General features: G+C 46.4%; 1 protein-coding gene across 3 annotated transcripts in view; it reads right to left on the reverse strand.

Annotated features, from left to right (window-relative positions):
- The window catches only part of LOC119957517 (fibroblast growth factor receptor 1-like), a 213,658-nt gene that overhangs the window by 147,480 nt on the left and 42,287 nt on the right, over positions 1-23,891 (reverse strand). For 2 of the 3 annotated variants that reach the window (XM_038785641.1, XM_038785640.1), the window contains exon 2: positions 10,647-10,726. The exons of the other annotated variant lie outside the window; for it this stretch is intronic. The gene's annotated coding sequence lies outside the window, so the exon portion shown is untranslated. The remainder of the gene's footprint in view (positions 1-10,646; positions 10,727-23,891) is intronic. 3 annotated transcript variants of the gene reach the window in all.

Below are 23,891 nucleotides of genomic sequence, written 5' to 3' on the forward strand. Positions count from 1 at the left end.
GGATATTGGAGAGAGCCCCCTCAGGAGAGACCCTGACAGCTAACAATAACACACAGTGATTGCCTCTGCTTGCTCCAATTCACACACACACACACACACCTTGCACACTTACATTGATTTTTCCACTTTGTCAAGTCCATGTATCCCCATCAAATCCAATGTGGACCACAGTTGAGGACACCTAATGCAGTAACAATTTGTCTTCAATAGCACCGTTAAAATATCCCAAGGCACCTGACAGTAACATCATCAAACAGCATTTGACACAGAGCCACAAGAGGAGATATTAGGACAGGTGGCCAAAGGCTCAGTCACAGGTATTGGTTTTCGGGAGCACCTTAAAGAATAGAGAGTCTGCGATGTTGAGGGAGGGAATTTCGGAGCTAGGAAACAGCCAAGACTGAGTGAATAAAATTACGCATGTGCAAGAAGCCAGAATTTAAAGAACATGGCGTTCTTGGAAAGTTGGAATCGGTGGAGGTCGGAGTTGGGAGGGTTGAGGCCACAAAGAGGGTTTTGAAAACAATCTAAAAACTTTAAGATACACATAAAGGTGTTTCCCAACCAGTCAGGTATTTTGCCATCCTCTTTCATCTGGCAACTATGTGGAGCAGGGCTACCAGAGATGCTGAGTATTTCCAGCGTTATCTGTTTATATCTCTGACTGCCAGCATTTGCCACCCCCCCCCCCCCCCCCCCCCCCCCCCCCCCCCCCCCCCACCACACACATAGTCTCTCTGAGGACAAATACCATCATCAGGGCTCGCACCTTTAAAGTGGACATTTACACAACAGGCCAGTGCCTCATGTGACAAAATGTAAGATCAGCATGTTCCAACGCACTTTGTTTTTTTAAAAATAAATTTAGAGTACCTAATTCATTTTTTTCAATTAAGGGGTAATTTATCGTGGCCGATCCACCTACCCTGCGTGTTGTGGGGGCGAAATCCACGCAAGCATGGGGAGAACCTGCAAATTGCACACGGACTGTGACCCAGAGCCAGGACCGAACCTGGGATCTCGGCGTTGTGAGACTCCAGTGCTAACCACTGTGCCACCTTGCTTCCCAGGGCTAGTTCCTGCTCCGATTCCTGGGCAGCACGGTGGCGACTGAGGGATTTTCACCGAAACTTCGTTGCAGTGTTATGTAAGCCTACTTGTGACAATAAAGATTATTATTAAAATCTCCAGACAGTTTTCATTAAATAGCTGTGCGAAATAAACTGCATGTCATTTCTAAAAATCAATTCTTGGGATGAATTGGAGGTGACACAGTGGTTAGCACTGTTGCCTCACAGTGTCAGGGACCCAGGTTCAATTCTGGCCTTGGGTGACTGTCTGCGTGAAGTTTGCACGTTCTCGCCGTGTGTGCGAGGGTTTTCTCCGGGTGCTCCGGAGTTTCCTCCCACAGTCCAAAGATGTGCAGGTTAGGTGGATTGGCCATGCTAAATTGTCCCTTTAGTGTCCAACGGTTTGGTGGGGTCACGAGGGATGGGGTAGGGGAGTGGGCCTAGGTAGGGTGCGCTTTCAGAAGGTCAATACAGACTCAATGGGTCGAATGGCCTACTTCTGCAAAGTGGGAATTCTATGATTCTCTGTGGGCGTTACTGGTTAAGCCAGCATTTATCGCCAATCCCTAATTGCCCTGAGAAGGTGGCGGTGAGCAGTGCAAAGATCCGGAGAGCAAAGAGGAAGGGAGCCAGTTTTAACGCACACAAGATAAGTCTGTGTACTTGAAGGCAGCAGCTTCAATTGTCTACTACTAGGAGGGTAGTAGACAGGTGAAATAGACAAAAGGAGAGAGAGAGAGGGAGAGAGCGGAGGGACAAAGAACAATGTTCATGAAATAAAGAAACGTACAATTCATCATCCTCAACGACCAACAGGTACCAGGTGTTAAACATGGAGAATAGCTCGTGTGTTAATTCATTTACACCACAGCCACAGAATTACACCCACTGCCTATCGCGGGAGCTTACTAGGACAATCAATGAACTGAGGTAACTCAGAGGTAACTCAGACAGAACTGTCATAAACAAGATTAACAAAGAAATAAACCTGGGTTTCACAGACACCAACCAAAAAGGTTAGGTTACACTTCCAGGAAAGTGTGCATCTGCAACCTCTGCATATGGCACTGTTGTCAAAGCAACCAACGGTTAGGCGCACTAATATCTCCTTTTTGTGTTTAATCTGCACCTCCTGCATGTGACTAACAGTCAGTTCTGTTTGGAAACTGAAGGAAGGGGCTTACCTTGACATAGCATCTTTCACAACCTCAAGATATTCTCAGTGATTGTGTTGTGATCATCGTTGTCATGGTGTTGAAAGTACAGGGTTAAAATAATCCGAGTCAGCATGAGAGATGTCAAGGCCATTTCCCGGCCTCCCTTCAGCACTGGCCTCAGTCAGAAGAACTCAAGAGCGCAATAATTAGGAGCAGGAGGATACCATCTGCCTACCGAGCCTGCTCCACCATTCAATACGATCACTCTGGGGCTTCAGCTCCACTTGCATGCCCTTGTCAAGGTTCAAGTTTCTTCACCTCAGTATTGGCAGACTAACAGCTAAAGGGAAAGGGTCTGGAGGGCACGGCTATTGCTGGCAGCCCCCTCTCCATCATCCTAGCAGGAAGCTGACTGGCTCAGGCTGGCATTTCATATCCTGCCTTCAACTGGGATTGGAAATGGGGCGAGGGGAAAGTAAGGTTGATCTCCAGCCAGAAACAATGGAACTGAGCTTCCACTGAGTGGCAATCTCCCTCAAAATCCAGGGCATCCTTTCTCACCCAACCTCCCAACTCAGGCCAGGTGACAATGGTGGAAGGCAGCATGCTCCTGAGACCTTCAGTTGAGGGCTGTAGCATCGTACACGAGGAGGAAAGAATCGGGGCAGTGGTGATCAGCAGCGTTGGGGCTGGGTTGGGCCGATGAGGTGCTGTAGTTGGGGGTTCCCGTGCGAGTCTGGGGGAGGTCAATACAATACTTACCCACAAATCAGATTTGATTTGAATTTCTCAAACTTATTTATTTTGTAAAAAAAGAACAATAGTTAACATGGGAAATACAGTGCAGTAGGAGGCCATTCGGCCCATCGAGTCAGCACCGACCCACTTAAGACCTCACTTCCACCCTATCCCCATAACCCAATAACCCCATCTAACCCTTTTTTGGACCCAAGGGCAATTTAGCATGGGTAACCCACCTAAACCGCACATCTTTGGACTGTGGGAGGAAACCGGAGCACCCGGAGGAAACCCACGCAGACACGGGGAGAACATGCAGACTCCACACAGTCACCCAGTGGGGAATCGAACCTGGGACCTGGCGCTGTGAAGCCACAGTGCTAGCCACTTGTGCTACCGTGCTGCCCACTAAAGAAAGAGTACCCAATTATTTTTTTTATTCCCAATTAAGGGTAAATTTAGTGTGGCCAATCCACCTTCCCTGCAGATCTTTTGGGTTGTGGGGGTGAGACCCACGCAGACACGGGGTGAATGTGCAAACTCCACACGGACAGTGACCCGGGGCCAGGATCGAACCCGGGTCCTCAGCGCCGCAGGCAGCAGTGCTAACCCACTGTGCCACCCTTAGTTAACTATTGTTCTCAGACCATCCGAATCATTCAAAGTTTGCGGGGCAATCACTTTTTCAGAGGGCGCCCAGTGCAGGGCAATTGATCAGGAGATTGAACTTAGAGAGGGCAATCTTTCCATGCGGAAGCTCCAGGCCCTTCCAGGCCAATGTTTTCCGCTTCGCCTGTCATTCCTGAACAGAACAACGTGCAATGGGAAAGAGATATATGTGGGGAGCAGAAAACCACAGTCCCAGCTGAGTCGTATAAATGCTGTCTGTAGCAGGGGTACCATTTCAGACAGTTGAAAGGAGTATTGCACCGAGGGACAAGCCTTACTGAGCTATCAGCATTCTTAATCAGCTCGGACTAGTTTCTAACAGACAACTTGGAAAAATAATTGAAACAATATTTTACAGCAATGATCACAAACTCTCCTAAACACTGCTTCAAGTGAGTGCATGAATGAGAGAGAGGGGAGGACACCGTGGTTGGGTTTCACTGTGACACCAATGTGACCATAGTTTGCCAACGTGTCATCGAGGTTCACACATTAATCATGGCAAATTCAACGGAGTTGCACTTTTGAGGACGAGTACATTATTTTTTACGGCAGTAATGTGGTCATCGAGTCACTTTTGGGGGGAAATCTACAGGCAAACCTCACCTCTTGTTGGACCCACTGTGAGTGCCTAGACTCTGCTCGGGAAACCAATGATTTGGGAGCAGAACCCTTTACTCCAGCCAGCCCACTACATCCACCACTGGTTCACGTTGTCTGAACAGCCCCAAGCAGACAACAACTCAAGATGTTGGCTCTGCTCGCTGAATTGTTGAGCTTAATGCTGAAGGGACATCAAATGTTACGGGTGAAATCATCGAGTCGCTCTGCAGAACCCGCAAAATTGAGGTGATCTACCGACAGGAAACCCACATCAGTGACACAGCCCCAAGATCCAAATTACAAATTGCCACCGAATTCCTTCAGCACCTTGGCCGCATGGCGACGATATAGTTCTCAGTATCCATGACCAGAATTATCCAGGAGAAGCAACTGACACAATCTGGTGGAAAACTAAGATCATTGCAATGGCCAAGCCTGACAGGTACCTGAACGAAGCTTCCGGTTACAGGCCAATTTCTCTTCTGTCCATGTTAGAAGCTGCTAGGGAGGATCATCTTGAACTGTATCCAACAAACCGTGGAGGAGACACAGTCCAGAGACCAAGCTGGATTCCTTAAGGAGCACAGCACAGACAACCAGAGGTACTTACCCTCACCACCCACATTAAAAATAGCTTTCAAAAGCACGTTAACATTAGTCATCTTCCTTCATCTCATTGTGGCCTTGGAATGTTGATACCATTGCCTCTCTTTAAAACAGACTATTTTGAGTCTATATGGGGTGCAAAGTCAGCACATGAAAGGCAGCGAAATGGCCGACCTCCAGGATCAGTACTGGCCCCTATCCTGTACAACCAGTATAACCTGTGCAGAAGGAGACCATTCAGCCCATCGAGTCTGCACCAACCCTCTGAAAGGGCACCCTACCTGGGCCCACTCCCCCATCCTATCCCTGTAACCCCAGCTAATCTGCACATCTTTGGTCTGTGGGAAGAAACCGGAGCACCCGGAGGAAACCCACGGAAACACGGCAAGAAGATGCAAACTCCACACAGACAGTCACCCAAGACCCCGAAATGAAACCGGGTCCTAGATGCTGTGAGGCAGCAGTGCTAACCACTGTGCCACCATGCTGCCGCATTATCGACCTGCCAACCACGTGCAGCTGCAAGTCCATCAACGAGATAACATCTGCTATGATTACCAAGCAAGGCATTTCAAGGACATTAACAATGCTCTTAATAAACTTTCTGACTACTGTTAAAACTGGTGCCTCAAACCAAGTGCTGCCAAAACCACATCATGTATCGACCACCTGGACAATGCAAGAAGTCACCAGAAACTTAGAAGAATATAGAACAGTACAGCACAGAACAGGCCCTTCGGTCCTCGATGTTGTGCCGAGCAATGATCACCCTACTTAAACCCATGTAACCCGTATACCCAACAATCCCCCCATTAACCTTACACTACGGGCAATTTAGCATGGCCAATCCACCTAACCCGCACATCTTTGGACTGTGGGAGGAAACCGGAGCACCCGGAGGAAACCCACGCACACACGGGGAGGACGTGCAGACTCCACACAGACAGTGACCCAGCCAGGAATCGAACCTGGGACCCTGGAGCTGTGAAGCATTGATGCTAACCACCATGCTACCGTGAGGCCCCCTTGACCTGTAACTTGACCTGTAACTAAACGGCAGCTGTATCAAACACCACACTACACCTACCTACCTTGGTATCGTTTTGAACCGCACACCTCCAGCACACTATATCAGGAACTTCTTGGGAGCTATCACCTGAACTTTAAGACCTTCTCTGCTACTCAAGTAATTACTGCTCTTCGGTGTTGAAGAACTCTGCACACTGCAGACTGACAGATATCCAGCTGAATGAGACCATGCTCTGCAACATTGCGTCACCGCAAATCCATTGTGTAGCGAGCACAGCACGATTGGTGGCAAGAGTGCACAAAAATCCGATCTGCCACTGGTTAGAAGGTATTACACTCACTCACCCACCCACCCACCCAGCAAACGCCTCATCTCAAGGTGGCCAATCTGGACCAAACTGCCTGAGCCAGGCAGTTCTGCTCCAGACCTGTGGAAGGAGCTGTGGCACAACACCAACAACACAGCCCAGAATCAGCACTTGGTTGATGATCCCACATTAGAAATCCCAGGCTTCCACCTCCCACATGGCAAATGGGTCAAACTGAACAGGTTTCACACCGGAGTCGGACCCTGTCGCAACAAGCGAGAAGTGTCCATTGGGGACACCGTGGCTTCCTGTGCAACTGTGGTGAAGTGCAAACCATGGGGCATATATTCAACAAGTGCCCCAGCCTGTGCTTTAGTGAGAACCTCTCGGCCCCACACCAGGCTGACGAGGAGGCTACCAACTGGTTGAAGAATTTCAAATTTGACAATTAACTGTACATCAGTGCTTATGGCAGTGGTGATGGTGGTCGTCATACCATGAACCTCAGTCCTTTGGCAGCTCTCCCTTTTCCCAAGATACTGTATGAAGTACAGAGCCGCTCTCCCACTGTCCCTCACATACCGTGGGGCAGCACGGTAGCATGGTGTTTAGCATAAATGGTTCACAGCTCCAGGGTCCCAGGTTCGATTCCCGGCTGGGTCACTGTCTGTGCGGAGTCTGCACGTTCTCCCCCTGTGTGCGTGGGTTTCCTCCGGGTGCTCCGGTTTCCTCCCACAGTCCAAAGATATGCGGGTTAGGTGGATTGGCCATGCTAAATTGCCCGTAGTGTCCTAAAAAGTAAGGTTAAGGGGGGGGTTGTTGGGTTACGGGTATAGGGTGGATACGTGGGTTTGAGTAGGGTGATCATGGCTCGGCACAACATTGCGGGCCGAAGGGCCTGTTCTGTGCTGTACTGTTCTATAACATCAAAACAGGTCAAATGCCTCTTGGTCCCATCTGGTCTTCCTGTGTGAAAACGTGGCTGCAAGGGTTTGTCAGACTGATGACCTATTAGGAGTAATTAATTTGCCGGGTGTTGCTTCAAAATATTCTGTGAATGTAACAGATGCAAAATGAAAACAGCTGTACAATTTTGGATTGGGCACTCCAGTCTTTGAGAGGATGTTCCAGAAGATTCTAAGATGTAAGCTCAACACAAAATCTGCCTTTTAAAACAAAGAGTCAACTTTTCTTGGTTATGTCTGCATTCTAATCTATGGAAAATGCCGGAATTATTTTCACCACCATCTCTTTAACGACCTCACCGAGATAACGCTCATGAAAATTGATAGAGTTTGCAAGTGATCCGTTTTAAGCAACCTATTGCAACAAGGCAAATAGAACATAGAACATAGAACAGTACAGCACAGAACAGGCCCTTCGGCCCTCGATGTTGTGCCGAGCAATGATCACCCTACTTAAACCCACGTAACCCGTATACCCGTAACCCAACAATCCCCCCCATTAACCTTACACTACGGGCAATTTAGCATGGCCAATCCACCTAACCCGCACATCTTTGGACTGTGGGAGGATTGCAGGCTTGCAAATGTTCCGCATGGAGGGGTATGGCCACTTTAAGAGACTCCCCCTTTGAAGTATTTCATCTCGAGTGTTAGTGTGGGGTGGTGAGCCTCAGATTGGCTCTATATTAAGATATGCTCACAGACACCAGCAATTAGAGGTAGAAGATATATTGTCTCTCGCTTCATAGCTTTTTCGCTAAGACCAAGAGTAGGACGTTTTCTTCCTATCGGTGTGTGTTTCCTCCGGGTGCTCCGGTTTCCTCCCACAGTTCAAAGACGTGCAGGTTAGGTGGACTGGCCATGCTAAATTGCCCTCAGTGTCCAAAAGGTGGGGAGGGGCTATTGGGTTACGGGAATAGGGGGGAGGTAAGGGCTTAAGTGGGTCGGTGCAGACTCGATGGGCCGAATGGCCTCCTTCTGCACTGTATGTTCTAGGAGCAAGCCTGAGATCAGGCGTATTGCCTGTTCTTGTCAGCTTGGATCTGGTTTGTCTCTTTTCTGGGCCCATGAATTCAATTCAATTGGAACCTGTTTTTGGAGCAAGCCTGGAGATGGATTAATGGCTTGCCCTGTCTGCTCTGTGTACTGGCTTTAAAACTCTGAGAAAAGAAGAACCTGTTTAAGAAAATAGTCTCCTTCTGCTCGGTGTTATCCGCCCTTAAAAGGGTCTTTGTAATTTGACCAATGAGCAATGTTTACAAACGAAAGGCGGCGTTGGGCCTTTTTGACACAGAAGGTGCCTGAAGACAATGGGAGCTTCTAACACTGCAATTGTCACTCTCTCTCAGAGGCTCTGCCTCTCTCCTCCTCGCCGAGCTACCTCTTATTCCTCACGCGCGCCCTCAACGTTCAGACCAGTCTGTTGTCCTATTCTGTGGGAACTTGATCAACCAGAATCGTTCTGCATCACCTAGCCTATCAGCAAATGCCAAGTTATCAGGCTTTGATTGATGCTTACAGACACCGGCCAGTGGTCAGGGTCCCGTGCCTGGGCATAGTGTGTTTCATTATAAATCTGCTTTTGCGCTCTCTTTCTCTTTCCACCCATATCTGGCCAATGCATGATTGCAGGTAAACCCAACAACAAGACATCATATTCCTAGACAAGGTGCACTGGAATAATCCACAGCCATTCCTCTGCAATGTTATCCAGCATTTCCAGGATGAAGATTTTGAAAGGTTGCTTGTTGAATTTGCTTTTAAGACAGAGATTGACTTCACCCAGTACAACACATGAAACTGGAGTTCAACGTTAGATCCCTAACTCCCGTAGTAAACCCAGTTTTTTCCCAGAGCACCAATGTGGAACTAGCACTCTGAACGACTGAGCAATGCCTGGGAGAGTGATGGTGCAGGTGGCCATTCCCACCAAGCTCCCTGAAGGTTGACAGCTGCCTCAGATAGCTGCAATATTGTTCCAATGACACTTCAGTTAAAAAGTGCAGCAAACTCTCCCCATCATGCACAATCGAGCTGTGTAACTCATAACACCTCAAATGGTTTATTTTCTTTGTTCCCGGACATTTTCATCCCACCCTGGATCGAGATTGGTCCATGTGCCTAGCGATGCTGAAGACCCCGGTTTGATCTCAGCCCCAGGTCACTGTTCGTGTGAATTTCCACATTCTCTCCGTGTCTGCGTGGGTCTCATCCCCACAACCCAAAGGTGTGTAGGGTAGGTGGATTGGCCACGCTAAATTGCTCCTTAATTGGAAAAAATTTTAAAAATGTAAAAAGAAAGAACAGGATGGTTTTGAAACATATTCGGTTTCAAAGGGGCTTAACAGGCTAGATACTGAGGGGACATTTCTTCGCCTGCAGAATTTTAGAACATGGGGCACAGTTTCAAAATAAGGGGTTTCCCAGGTAAGACGGAGATGAGGGGAAATGTCTGATCTCAGTGGGTCTATGTCTTTGGAATTCTCTTTCCCAGCAGGCAGTGAATAATTAAGGATATTTTTAAGCAGATTTTTGTTCCACAAGAGAATCCATATTGATGGGAGGGGGACAACAGAAAAGTTAAGGACTCGTGATATGAGCCATGATCTGATTGAATGGTAAAGCAAGTTCAAGTGGACCAATGGCCTACTCGTGCTCTGATTTCTGCAGTGCTAATGATCTTAGTGCATCGAGCCACGTTGTGGCTTTGAAAGTACTTAAACCCACTTCCCAGCTTTATCCCTCCTCGCAACCCTGCTAATTCATCATGCCTTCATCAATTACCTTTTTTTAAAAAATATTTTTATTGGCATTTTTGCAGTTAATATCCAAACTTTGCATAACAGTACAGAAACAACAATAATAACCATCACAATAGCAACATCAACACAGGTACCACCAGCTGCTACCGCGTCTGTGACAGTGGTCCAGTTCTATAATTTCCCTATGCTATTTACATGTCCAATTACCTTTTGCATGTTCCTCCAGAATAGATTTCACAGCCCTTTCAGATCTAAACACTCCAGATCTAAACAACCCGGTGTGTGTTAAGAAATTTCTCCGTTCCCCTCGACCTTTTTTTTCAATGATTTTACAAATTGGACCCCTGGTTACTGATGCTCTCCTGGAAGAAACCATTTCTCCATACTTGTTTCATCAGAACGCCTCATAATTTTGAATACCTCCTAAACCTCCCTTAACCTGGCTGCTTTAAAAAGGTTAGTGTGATCTGGAATACACTCTGAAAGGACGCAGGACGTCAAATCAATCGAAACTTTTGAAAGGGAGTGGAATCAAAACTTTAAGAGGAAGGAAGTGCAGGGCTGGGATTGGTTGGATTGCTAAAACCAAGAGCCAGCACAGATGAAACAGGCCTAATGGCCTCCTTTTATACCTCTCTAGTTGGAGGTCTGACAACTGAGCTAATTTAATCATTCCACGTGCTCCAAATTGGAGTGAAACCAGTCCAATCAAGCTATTTATTTTTCACAATCCGCCTACCTTCAAGACAGCTGCTCTACCACACCCGAGGCTTTGGTCGTCCAAACATGCCAAATCAGTCCTGGGGATTTCTGATGCACCTGTAACATTAATAATGGTTTTATTTAGATGTGAAAGCTCATATTCTGTTATTAATTTTTCGGTATGGGCATCAAAGGCCAGACCAACATCTGTCATCCATCCCCAATTGTCTAATTGTGAAAGAGGTGGTGATAACCTTGCTCAATCATTTCCGAGGAGAGTTAGGAATCAGGGTTCGGAGTCACACGTAGGCCAGACCAGGCAAAGATGGCAGGTTTCCTTCCTTAAATTGAAGTACAGTGCTTCTTCCTGCTTGAGCCTCACAAGCACCCAATTACCATCTGATCCTTTTCCCGTTGCCTCCTCTGCAACTGGCTTTGATTTCAAAATAGTCCTCTCCTTGGAACAGGACCAAACATAACCAAGCTCTCTGTGCCCACAACAGGGTTCGGCTCTTTAAATAGGCCATTGGAACAAACCCGATGAGGCACAAGTCCACCAAGTTGGGAGTTTGCAGATTAGCTTGCAAACTGAGCCTATGTTGATGTGCAGCTCATGCACAGGCACTTATTTATTCTCTGCCAACTTGTTTGCAATCATCAGATTTCAAATACATTCCAGTCTACGTTTTAAAAACATTTAATCAGAATATTCAAGGGACCCCCATCGTGGAGAGATTGGTGAAGTGAAAGACGTTACAGGGGCAGTTTGTCAGGCTGACGACGGGAAAGATGACTGGGCAGCTGTGGAGGAGGGGGGGACTGGGGGGGGGGGGGGGGGGGGGTGCAGTACGGACATGGAGAGAAGGCGAGCCGGAGGTAGGCCTCGTCTAGATCAATCCCAAGAGTGTGGACAGGGAAGGGGTAGGTTGTGTCAGAGCTGGGGAGGATAAATGAGGTGTTGCGCGAGTATTATGAGAAATTGTATCGGGCCAATCAGGAGGGCGGGAGAGGGGGGGGGGAGGAGAAAGGGGATATGTGGAATTCCCACAGCTGGATGAGCAGACGAGGCAGGTGCGAGAGGAGCCATTAGGGTTGAGAGAGGTGATGGAGTGTATAAAAGGGATGGTCGGGTAAGGTCCCGGGCCGAACGGTTGTCCGGCTGAGTTCTACAAGGAACTCAAACCAAGCAATGGAGGTAGCACCACACTTATTGGGGGCGTTTAGCGAGGCGCTGGAGAAGGGGAGCTGCCCGAGACAATGACACATGTGGTGATTACGCTAATTCCAATAAAAGGGAAGGACCCACTAGAGTATGGACTCACTAGAGTGCGGGTCACATAGGCCCATATCACTGTTGAATATAGATGTGAAAGTATTAGCTAAGTTAGTGGAGGGGAGGATGGAAGGATGTGTTCCGGGACCAAACTGGCTTCGTGAAGGGTAGGAAACTCTCGAGAATTGAATGTGATCATGACCCCGTCGAGGGACGGGTACAGGAGGTAGTGGTGTCTATGGACGTGGAGAAAGCTTTTGACCAGGTAGAGTGGCGATACCTGTTAGAGGTACTGGGAAGGTTTGGGTTTGGGCCGCAGATTGTGGCATGGGACTGAAATATCGTCCAGCACGAAAGAGGCTATAAAATCCTGGGTCTGGGAGAATGACCAAGGCTCTGTTCAACAACACTTTGAAAGACAGATTAACTATTTGCAACAAGCGTTTTGTGACATTCAGGATCCCAAATGTTTGGGCACCTTGTCCAACAGTATTAATTACATTTGCAGTTTTTTGCCTATTTTTAAACACCAGTTCCTTGAGTTTATCCTGAATTGATTAAAATTACTGTCCCACTTGCCTCTCAGTTTGTGACAATGAAACTCAAGTGCAGCACCCAGTCTGGATATTTGGTCCCAGGCTGCCAGAAGCAAATCGTCAAACTGAGGAGGCCAGTTTGAGGAACGGGTTCGAGTCCTGCTCCTTGCTGAGTAGAAAAACACTGACGTGAAGGAGGTCGGAAGAATTGCCTGGCACCATGGTCTGATCAAGCTGCAGGAAAGTTGGAATCTGCCAATAGCATTTCAGCCTTTTCTATCATCAGAGCTATTCTCCGGCAACGATACACATGATTGGTTCCCCACGTTCACATCATCAAAGTGACTGAAGAAATAGAGACGGCTCAAGTGAGTGCCAACAGAAAGAACTTGAGATCTGTTGTTGATACATCAATGCTTGCCGAAACCGTGAAAGAGAGTACCAACTGTTGCTGAATATTAATCAGGCCTTAGTGTCACTGAGGGAGAAACAATGGTATCCTTTTTAAGGAATCCCAAATGAGAAGCATAATTTGGACATCGAGTGTCAAGTATATACAACCAAAATCATCTACCCCAACTGAAAATGACAAACAATGGCAGCTAACGAAGAAGTGGCGTTGGAACAACTCTGACAGCTGGGCAACACCTGGCACGTTAGAAAAAGGTCTGAATGCTGGAAGCCCTGCTACTTCCCATCGCTCTCCATGATGCCACGGCTTGAAGCAAGAGGATGAATGGAATAAAATAGACAGCAGAGAATACAGCCCATTGATGAAGCTCTCTCCAAGCAGTATAGCCACTGCCAATAAGATGCTGCAGAGTTATGTGAGGGAGCTGAGGTGGAAGAAGCCAAGTCATGGCCAGTGGCTCACAAGACGCAGCACATCACTCTAATCCAGGGGTGGGCAAACTACGGCCCCCAAAGGTCTTTATGCGGCCCACCAAGATCAAGTCATTAAAAAAAATAAGGTTAATGGGGGGGGGCTGTTGGGTTACTGGTATAGGGTGGATACGTTGACTTGAGTGATCATTGCTCGGCACAACATGTGTTTCATGTGAAGTTTCTACTTTAAAATATTAATTAATAAAAATTAATTGCTTTTTTTTTCTTTAAAAACCTTTTATTTTGGCTATTTTAAATATTAATTATTTTACTTAATATACTATGCGGCCCTTTAAAATTGTGAATTTCTGAATGTGGCCCTTGCACGGAAAGGTTTGCCCACCCCTGCTCTAATCTGTCATTGTTGCTCACTGCCTCTGCTCACAGCACAGAATCAGACCATTCAATTGAGCATCTTCCCATCCATCCTTCAGTGGCCCAGCCTCAAAGTGTCAACGTCTCTTGAGTTAGTATTTCCAAATGAGATGGGAGACAGTCCCCAAATATAACTCAACCACTTGGATTTATGTAGCATGTTTAGTATGGTACAATATCCCATCGTGTTTCGCAGGAGCATACTGAACATAATTTTGAATCAAGAGAGAGATAAGATGATATTGGAACAATTGACCAAGATATTGGCTTTGAGGAGCAGAGAGATTTAATTGTGGGAAAGAGAGAGGTTTAGAGCAAGAATTCCACAGTTTAGGACCTCAGCAGCTAAAGGCACAGCCACCTGCACTGGTGTAGCAATTCAAATCAGGGTTACACAAGTTGCCAGAACTGGAGGGGTACACATATACTGCAGGATTGCAGAGTGAGGGAGGAGTCCAAGTTAAACTTGGGCCTGTTTGTCTTGCTCTTCCGCATTATTCAGATGCGGAATCATTTAAAGTTGAGCTGAAGCTCAATCTGTCTAATCCTCCGTTCTTACAGAGGATCTGCAGTTGGATTTAATGTAACTGAACTGAGCAATGGGATGAAGAACAGGAACTCGGCCTGAAGGCCAAGGTTGGAAGAGGGTCAATGCCATCATGGAGCTCAGGCGAGGTAACTTGGTGACACTGCCACCACTCTCTGGGTGATCCTTACCAAGATGGCAAAGCCTGGGTGGAGGTTTTGCAACAGTGAACTTCACAATGCTTTCAAAATTTTAAAAACTGGTCAGCAGGAAGGTGTCTGTATCAGAAATATTGCAAACAATCCAGGCTCCTTCACTTTCTCCTTTCACTCCCACGTGCCCACAATTCGAAGGACCTCCTGCTTGGCCAATCAGCCAACACCTGACACATGGGGACAAGCAAACCTCCTCATTCACATCCTGGCACATACAGAACCTGTCATTGTTCTTGCTATTCTATCTGACTACATTATTAACAACAAATTGCATTCATATAGCATCTTTAACAGACTGAAAGTCACTCCCCAGTTGATGCATGACCGAGGTCAGGGCAGCTGACCAAAAGTTGCATCAATGAGGTCAATGTTAAACGAGCATCTCAAAGGAGAGATAAGCAGAGCAGTTTAAGGAGGGAATTGCAGAGATTGGGGCTGTAGCCAACTCGAGGCACGGTCAGCCTAGGTGGGCCTAGGCAAGTGGGAGATTCAAGAGTGCTCAGAATTGGGAGAGGTAGAAAGTTCTTGGTGTTTTAGCGGGTCACAGAGAAGGAAAAGGCTTTGGAGGGAACAAACTGGACCCTCTTTCCAGTGTTCCTGAATGGGCTGCCTGGGTCACAGGTCTAATGGCAAGTGCTGGAAATGGTCAACATTGTCCTGTCTCAACAGAACAACATGGTGCAACCTTAACATGGAGCCCCTTCAGATCTGGAAATGACACTGGATCAAGAGAAGAGAATCAGCATGTTCACTGTGGTATAGACCCTTGTGCTTACTGTAGAGGGACAGGTCCTCAGAACGGTAAAGGACAAGATTCCTAATATGTCAATTAAGAAATTTGTTTTTTTTCTTAAAAATAAATTTAGAGTACCCAATTTTTTTTTTTCCAATTTAGTGTGGCCAATCCACCTACACTGCACATCTTTTTGGTTTGTGGGGGTGTGACCCACACAGACACAGGAAGAATGCGCAAACTCCACACAGACAGTGACCCGGGGCTGGGATCGAACCTGGGTCCTCGGCGCCATGAGGCAGCTAGTTTATCCAGCATTTTATGCTTTTATTTAGCAGTTGAAGGCAGCCTAGTTTTCAAGGAGACTATGCTTCTGGATCGAGCAAGAAAAAGAAAAGCAACATGACTTTGAACTAAATTTATCTGCCAGATTTTACAGTAGTACTGTCATGCTTACAGCATTTAAAGTGACTATTATTCAGACAGGTTGAGGGAATACACTGAACAGGCTTTTTTCTTCAGAGTGGCGAATACCGGATAGAGGTCTTTCAAATTTATAAATAGTCTGAAATGTTTGCACTGGAAAAAGAATGCAAAGTCAGGGCCAGAAGATATAAAATAGTGACTAATAAAACCAAATCGGGAAATAAGGAGACATTTCTTTCCTGAGAGCGAGTGATTAGAATGTGGAACTTGTTACCACAGGAAGTGGCTGAGGCAGATACCTTTGATGCTTGCAGAAGGAAATGAGATGACTATGTGAGAGAAAAGGGAATAGAAAGATATACTGAATGGCTGAGTAGATTCAGATGGAATGGGAAGAGACAATTGTGAAATATAAGCAGCAGCACAGACCAGTTGTGCTGAATGGTCTGTTTTAATGAGGACTTCTCAAACGGTGGCCCATGATGTTACGGATTTGAGATGTGTGATCCGCCAGTATACACTAACAATCCATTAAGGAGAAGTGACAGGCTTCAATGTACATTTTCAAACCATTAACATTAATCAGTTCTCACAAATGACTGACCAACTAGCCGAGTTCTCTATCCCTGGATCTCACCTATTGCCCAACGGGGATGATGTTGAGAGACGGCCCGCTAGATCCACCCACTCAAAGTGGCACCGTCCTGGCAGGATGTGATTTGGCAGGTCAGAAACCACTGAAATCAGCAACTTCACTCAGTTACGAGGGCGTGGAAACACAGCGAAAGAATAAGGGAGGATGTGGAAGGGTGTGGGAAACCTACACAACGTACTGGGAAAGCCTGCGATCTGATAGAAAGGCAACGGTTTGCGTTAATCGACAAGTTAAATACTTGTCTGCTTTCAATCAGTCACAATGCTTGACATTTCTACCACCTGAACATATAAAAGGCCAACTGCTCACAATGAGCAGGGTTTTCAATGGTGATGTCCGACACCACAGCCTGCACCCCTGATAAAAACCACTCTGTTCTTTTACAGTTCCTGTCTAGACAGGAGCGAGTGTATAAGCATCAGTTCTTTACTGTTCCCTTCTGGGAGCTTGGAATATAGAATAAAATTCCCACCTTGAATTCACCCCCCCCCCCCCCCCCCCCCCCCCATCACCCATCTGATCCGGTCCGGAGGTTTCACCTCCAAGATGTACATAGGTGTTCTCTAGGCTGAGAAGGTACCAGTGAAGCATAATAAAGTGCACTTTGTGAACAAACATTTAAAGGGGGAAGGTTGTGAGAAGATCGGGCAATGCCGATCATTGCCTGTGCTCTGTACTGGAGGGGACCAGTGTCACATCAAAATGCCTCACTTGTCTGACATCACACGATCAGCCTGATTGACCCAATATATGTTTCAGAAAGGTCTTGTGTGTTTATAGAGCTCCTTTCATGCCTCAGGATATCCGACAGCCAACAATGTACTTTTTTTTTTTGAATGTGCAATGTTACAAATATCTCTGTTTTAGAGATGTAACTTTAACTGGTAGATAAGTGGAAAAGAACCTGGGTTTGAGAAATTAATATAACATCCCCAAGATAATTTCGATTCAAAGGATAATCTAATCTATGTTTCTGGAGTTCAGTGGTAGAAGTGCAGAAACACCAAACAACAACCCTTGTGCCCCAGCACTCCCCCTTTTAACACGCCTTGTGTTGTGGGAGCTGGTCCAATAGCTTCTTCTCCGTCTTGGTGTTGTTATAATATTCCGCAAGATGGGCCAACTTTTTTGTCCATTGCCCCATACATCCTGGCCAAGTGGAACTGCAAAACTATCAAAATCATGAACTGGCTGCGGACAAAATCAGATCCTGAAATTCAAAAGGATTGGTGGCATCAGCCAAAGTGAGTATGTTTATGTGGCTCTATAGATCAAGAGGCAAGTGGCAGTCCTGCATTAAGATAAAATTTCTCTCGATCGCATCATTTGGTTTAGTTCTCATCATGTCTCCTCCCCTCTCTAATTACTTCACTCTGCTAGTCCACTCTCCTGATCCACTGGTCCTTGCACCAAACAACGAACTACAATGTCTAACTGAATCCCAACCTCCATGCCATTCCAAGCACCTTCTCCATATTCCATGTGGCATGGAAGCAGCAGTCAACCATTTGGCCACATGAGCCTACTCCACCATTCACTAACATCACGCTGATCTTCCACCTCAACCCCACACTGATGCCCTGCACCCAAGTGCGATGATCGCACCAGTACTCAAACTGAAGCTAGGGGTGGGGGAGGAGGTTACATTTGCTGACAGCTCTCCGACTCCATTCTGTGCCTCCCCTCATTTATCACCAATTCTCATCTGGACCATCTTCCTTGGGGTATGAGATGGCAGTGTTTATGTCACTCGGAAGAGTTATCCAGAGGACCGGGCTAATGCTCGAGGGACACGGTTCAAATCACACCATGGCAGCTGGTGAATTCAATTATATAAAGCTAGTCTCAGTCATGGTGACCATGAAACTATCACTGATTGTTCCAAACAGCCATCTGGTTCACTGATGTCTAATAGGGAAGGAAATCGGCCATCCTTGCAACCAGGGGCTGGTTAAGCTCACTGGGCTAAATCGCTGGCTTTTAAAGCAGACCAAGCAGGCCAGCATCGCGGGTTCGATTCCCGTACCAGCCTCCCCGGACAGGCGCCGGAATGCGGCGACTAGGGGCTTTTCACAGTAACTTCATGGAAGCCTACTCGTGACAATAAGCCATTTTCATTTCATGTCTGGCTGACATGTGACTTCAGATCCATGGCAATGTGGTTGACTCTTCACTGTCCTCTGAAATGTCCGAGCAAGTCACTCAGTTCAAGGGCAATTAGGGATGGACAACAAATGCTGGCTGTGCTGATGGCACCCACATGAAGGAATTTGAAAAGACAGCAGGGGAAGCAACCCGAGCAAATGACAAGAGTCACTTCAGGTTTATGAACAACTCCCGTTTCTCAAGCAGCTCCAGTTTATAGAGACATGGCGACTCATGACTATCTTCCCCGGTTATTACAGAAGCTGTTTCGAGCCCTGAGGTGGCAACATCACCTGTGTAGAAGAATCAGGCGGCCAATTATCCACTGATGGCTGTGTTTCTGATTGGATTCTGCTTTTGGCGTTCGTCACACTTAAGTTAGTCACTACAACCCTCTTTCTCCACACTCCTCCTGACCCTGCCCCACCCCAGTGGACAAGAATGTAAAATCCATGCAGTTTACTCATTTTGATGTGCCTGTGCCAAAGGTGTCTTCTTCACAAAGCTTTACACACACATCCTCCAGCTATCTTATCAACCATGATGGATCAGTATCTCCACAACTGTTCCAGATATGGTGGACAGGTGGGTCACATGAAGTCTCAAAGAAAGCTTGCATTGATACAGCACCTTTCAGAACCTCAGGACATCCAAAGTGCTTTTCAGCCAAGAGATGGATTACTGCCAAAGAGTAGTCATTGCTGTATGACCAGATAACCTGTATTTTTCACAATGACACGCAGTGAGAGACAGATACCAGCCAGGGCACGGAGTCTTCTTCTAAATAGGTTCATAAGAGTTGTAAAACAGGTCAAACCGTCCCTAACAATGGCTCCTGCCATTTCCATGAGTTAGAACAACCATTATTCAGGGGCTCCCCTCTGTCTCATGGTGTTTTGGGAGGACATCTTGGGTTATATTCCAGAGTGACTCTGGAAGTTCCATTCAAGGTGACGCACTTGCACATGACATGCAGAAGGCATGCAGAAGCCCAAGTTTCATCGAACGTTGGATCCCTCCAGAGGTCTGCTTAACCCCATTAGCAATGGGTCCCAGCAGAAACCACAGGCACCAATTAGGTTATTGCAATCTTGTCACAAGTCTCATTTACAAATTAAGACACTGGCAACAAAAAAATCCATCTCTCCAGAGAATCGCCATTCTCTCCATTGATCACAGATGGTTAAGAAACCATCAACATTTGGCTTCTGTGATATTTGATGACCCTTTAGAAATGTTGGAATGCAGAAACATGGAATATTTTGACTGGTCATGAGAACTTTTTTCTTCACATAAGACTGTTCATCCATTGACTGAACTTCTAATCAACCTACGAGGACAACTGCACCGGGGAACTTCCAAGGGTTCTAATTACAAAGTAGGATGCTTCACCAATCATTGACAAGAACCAAATATGGCAGTTTTGTGAAAATTCTTCACATGTTTGTACTATTTTCATGGACAATAGGCTTTAAAGATATACCCTCTAGGCTAAAACCGGAGTAGCATTGAAAAATCTGCTGTCATACATTTTGACTGCATTTTCTATAATTAACAAGGGAGTCTGGTTTTTCATCCATTTTCGCTGGTCTTCAACAACTTCAGCTTTGAATGTGACAAAACTTCACAGGGAGCGTCACAGAAGTATTGTGGAAAAAAAGTATCATAGTGACCACATATGTGATCGAAGGCCAGAGGACTAAAAGCGTTTGCAGCACCTGCAAGTTTCCCTCGGCGGCACGGTGGCCTAGTGGTTAGCCCTGATGCCTCACGGCGCCGAGGTCCCAGGTTCGATCCTGGCTCTGGGTCACTGTCCGCGTGGAGTTTGCACATTCTCCCCGTGTCTGCGTGGGTTTCGCCCCCACAACCCAAAAATGTGCAGGGTAGGTAGATTGGCCACACTAAGTTGCCCCTTAATTGGAAAAAAATGAATTGGGTACTCTAAATTTATATTTTAAAAAATTAAAAAGTTTCCCTCCAAGTGGCTCAACCTCCTGACTTGGAAATTTGCGCCGTTCCTTCACTATCATGGGGTCAAAATTCAGGAACTCCTTCCCCAACAGCACAACAGGTATACCTGCACCATAGGGACTGTAGTTGATCAAGAAGGCAGTTCGCAACAATCTTAAGGGCAATTAGGGGTGGGCCATAAATGCAGGCTTAGTCAGCAATGCCTGTCATAATATCCGCTCATGTATATAATTTTTTATTTTTTTTATAAATTTAGATTACCCAATTATTTTTTCCAATTAAGGGGCAATTTAGCATGGCCAATCCACCTACTCTGCACATTTTTGGGTTGTGGGGGCGAAACCCACGCAGACACGGGGAGAAGGTGCAAACTCCACACGGACAGTGACCCAGAGCCGGGATCGAACCTGGTACCTCAGCGCCGTGAGGCGGTTGTGCTAACCACTAGGCCACCGTGCTGCCCTACTCATGTATATAATGAGGTGCAGACAGGCAGTGATTGACACACAGGATGACCAGTAAGCACACAACACAGTGCAGCCAATCACCAGACAGGCCACTACCACTATAAAGCCAGAGGGCACTAGGTTTCCCGCTCTCTCTGGACCCAGCCACTGAGACAGTCAGAATCCACAAGCTAGCAAGTGCAAACACCATGCGGTAGCTAGTAAGTCTGGTCAGGCTACTACTAAGCCTCCAGTCAGTTCAGTATATGTCGACCCACAGCTGAATATGTTTATCAGTTCTTTCGTTGAATAAAACTGAGTTGGATCTTCTCCAGTGTTTGACGTCTGTTTCTAGCTTCCCTGCATCGAGAGCAGTCCACATCGAACCAACCTGCCTAACACATCAATGCCCACATCCCAAGAACAAAGTTTTTGAAATTCCCGCCAAATGAGATTGCTTGGTAATGATTTTGACATCGACATCCCCAGCATTTGTTAAAGCTCAACTTTGCTTTAGCAGGAGAGAGCAACTGGCATTTACATAGTGCCTTTAATGCAGAGAAACATCCCGAGGTGCCGACATAGAAATCCAGGAGGATAAATAGATTTGCCATGTTTAAAATCAGCCAGCTTTTTCGCTATTTTCCGATGCATGTGACACACAGAAAATAGCTCTTCAAAAACATGAGGCTTGTACAGACCCAAGATTGAGTCACGTCATTCTGCCCTATGTGTTTGGGCCAGATGTGGGGGTTCTTCCAGTTTTCAGCTCTTGCCACAGGTCCTGTGTCTCAGCTGCGGGGTAATAGAGAGGAGAAGAGTAAACGGACATAGTTTCTTCAGAAATATAAAGCGACGAGCTTTTCCAAAAAGAGGGGGGACAAAATGACATCCAAGAACATTTTGCAAAGCTGCGGCGTCGCTGCATCAGAATATAACGTCCAGTTAATCGCAGCATTTTCAGCAGGCACAATGACTGGGGTAAATAATTCAAAAGCCAAACTTACTGGATTTCAGGTCTCTGTTTTATGCTGTTGGCATTGTTCCATTTGGCTACCCCTTCTGGCACTGATCCGAGAATACAGGGGCCATGTTACCGAAAGTTCACTGAGGCGAGTGGTCCCACTCGGAGATACTGCCACCCACCGGAAATGCAAGTGCTTTGTGTCAACAATTTTTATTTTCTTCAGATCCAAAGTGTAGCCAGCACCTTCTCACCCTGACACTGCGCAGGAGGAAACAGGTTTTTTTTTAAACTTTGATGGAATGTGGGCTCGCTGACTGGGCCAGCATTTATTGCCCATCCCAAATTGACTCTTAAATGGCAATCACATTGCTGTGGGCCTGGGTAAGGGCAACAGATTTCCTTCCCTGAAAGACATGAGTGAACCAGATGGGTTTTTACCACCATCGACAATGGTTTCATGGTTGTCATTAAAGTTTTAATGCCAGATTTTTTCTATTGAATTCAAATGTCATCATCTGCCATGGTGGGATTGGAGCCCTGCTCCCCAGAGCATTACTCTTGTTCTCTGGATCTAGACTAGTAACAATACCACTACGCCACTGCCTCCCCTCTATCCCTGTCCTTGGCATATAAAATACAATACAATGCGGTGGGGACAGCAAGCAATTAGGAGGGGAAGTGGTATGTTACCATTTTTTTTAAACAAAGGGATTGTGGTGTCAGGATAAAGAATTCTTCGTACAATTGTACAGAACATTGATGAGGCCACAACATGCAATAATGTGCAGAGTTTTGACCCCCTATGGACAGACATACTCTGGCATACAGGACAGGTGTGCAACTTGCAGCTCATTAAGGACTCTTCCGTGTCTCCTGACCTTGATTTAACACTCCCATTCTGATGGTAATTAAATGGCTGGTTTATTTTTTAAACCTCTCTTAACATTAGCAATGCGGGAAAGTATACTTCAATAAACAATTTCTTCGTAAAATCTTTCAAAATTTAGGTGTCTGTCCTGTTATTCATTTTGTGTCATTTAAATGACAGCTTAGCAGCTCTTGAGATACTGCATATCTGATGATATAACTAATTCCCCTTGCCCGAGATGGAGAGCAGGAAAGATTCACCAGACTAATTCTTGGCAATAATGGGATTGTCCTAGTCGGGGAGATTGAATAAATGAGGCCTATATTCCCAGAAATTTAGAAGATCAGAGGTGATCTCATTCATTCAGAGGGGCCTCACGGTAGCATGGTGGTTAGTATCAATGCTTCACAGCTCCAGGGTCCCAGGTTCGATTCCCGGCTGGGTCACTGTCTGTGTGGAGTCTGCACGTCCTCCCCGTGTGTGCGTGGGTTTCCTCCGGGTGCTCCGGTTTCCTCCCACAGTCCAAAGATGTGCGGGTTAGGTGGATTGGCCATGCTAAAATTGCCCGTAGTGTAAGGTTAATGGGTGGATTGTTGGGTTACGGGTTACGTGGGTTTAAGTAGGGTGATCATTGCTCGGCACAACATCGAGGGCCGAAGGGCCTGTTCTGTGCTGTACTGTTCTATGTTCTATGTTCTATTCCAAAGGGCCTTGACCGGGTAGATACTGAGGAAATATCTCCCCCTGGGAATCTCTAACATGGGATCACAATGTCAGGATAAGGGATTGGCAAATTCAGGCAGAGAAAAGGAGAAATTTCTTCAGAGGGTTTTGAGTCTTGGGGGTCTTTCAACCACAGATGCTCAGTTAGTGATTGCGTTCAAGACTGGGATTGAAGAATTTTCCGATACTTTGGGAATTAAGAGATGTGGAGATAGTGCAGGAAGAGTACCCAATTCATTTTCTTTCCAATTAAGGGACAATTTAGTGTGGCCAACCCAGCTACCCTGCACATCTTTGGGTTGAGGGGGTGAGACCCACGCAGACACAGGGAGAATGTGCAAAGTCTGCACGGATAGTAACCCAGAGCCAGGATCAAACCTGGGACCTCAGGGCCGTGAGGCAGCAGTGCTATCCACTGCGCCACCGTGCTGCCCTGACGATCTAAATTCTAATATAATAATGCCAATCAAGCAAACATAGATTGGGTAAAAAACAACATCACATTAAATAAAAGGAAATTTTTTTTTTAAGTTTAGTG

The sequence above is a fragment of the Scyliorhinus canicula genome, chromosome 26 (assembly GCF_902713615.1).
Source record: "Scyliorhinus canicula chromosome 26, sScyCan1.1, whole genome shotgun sequence".
Taxonomy (NCBI): Eukaryota; Metazoa; Chordata; class Chondrichthyes; order Carcharhiniformes; family Scyliorhinidae; genus Scyliorhinus; species Scyliorhinus canicula.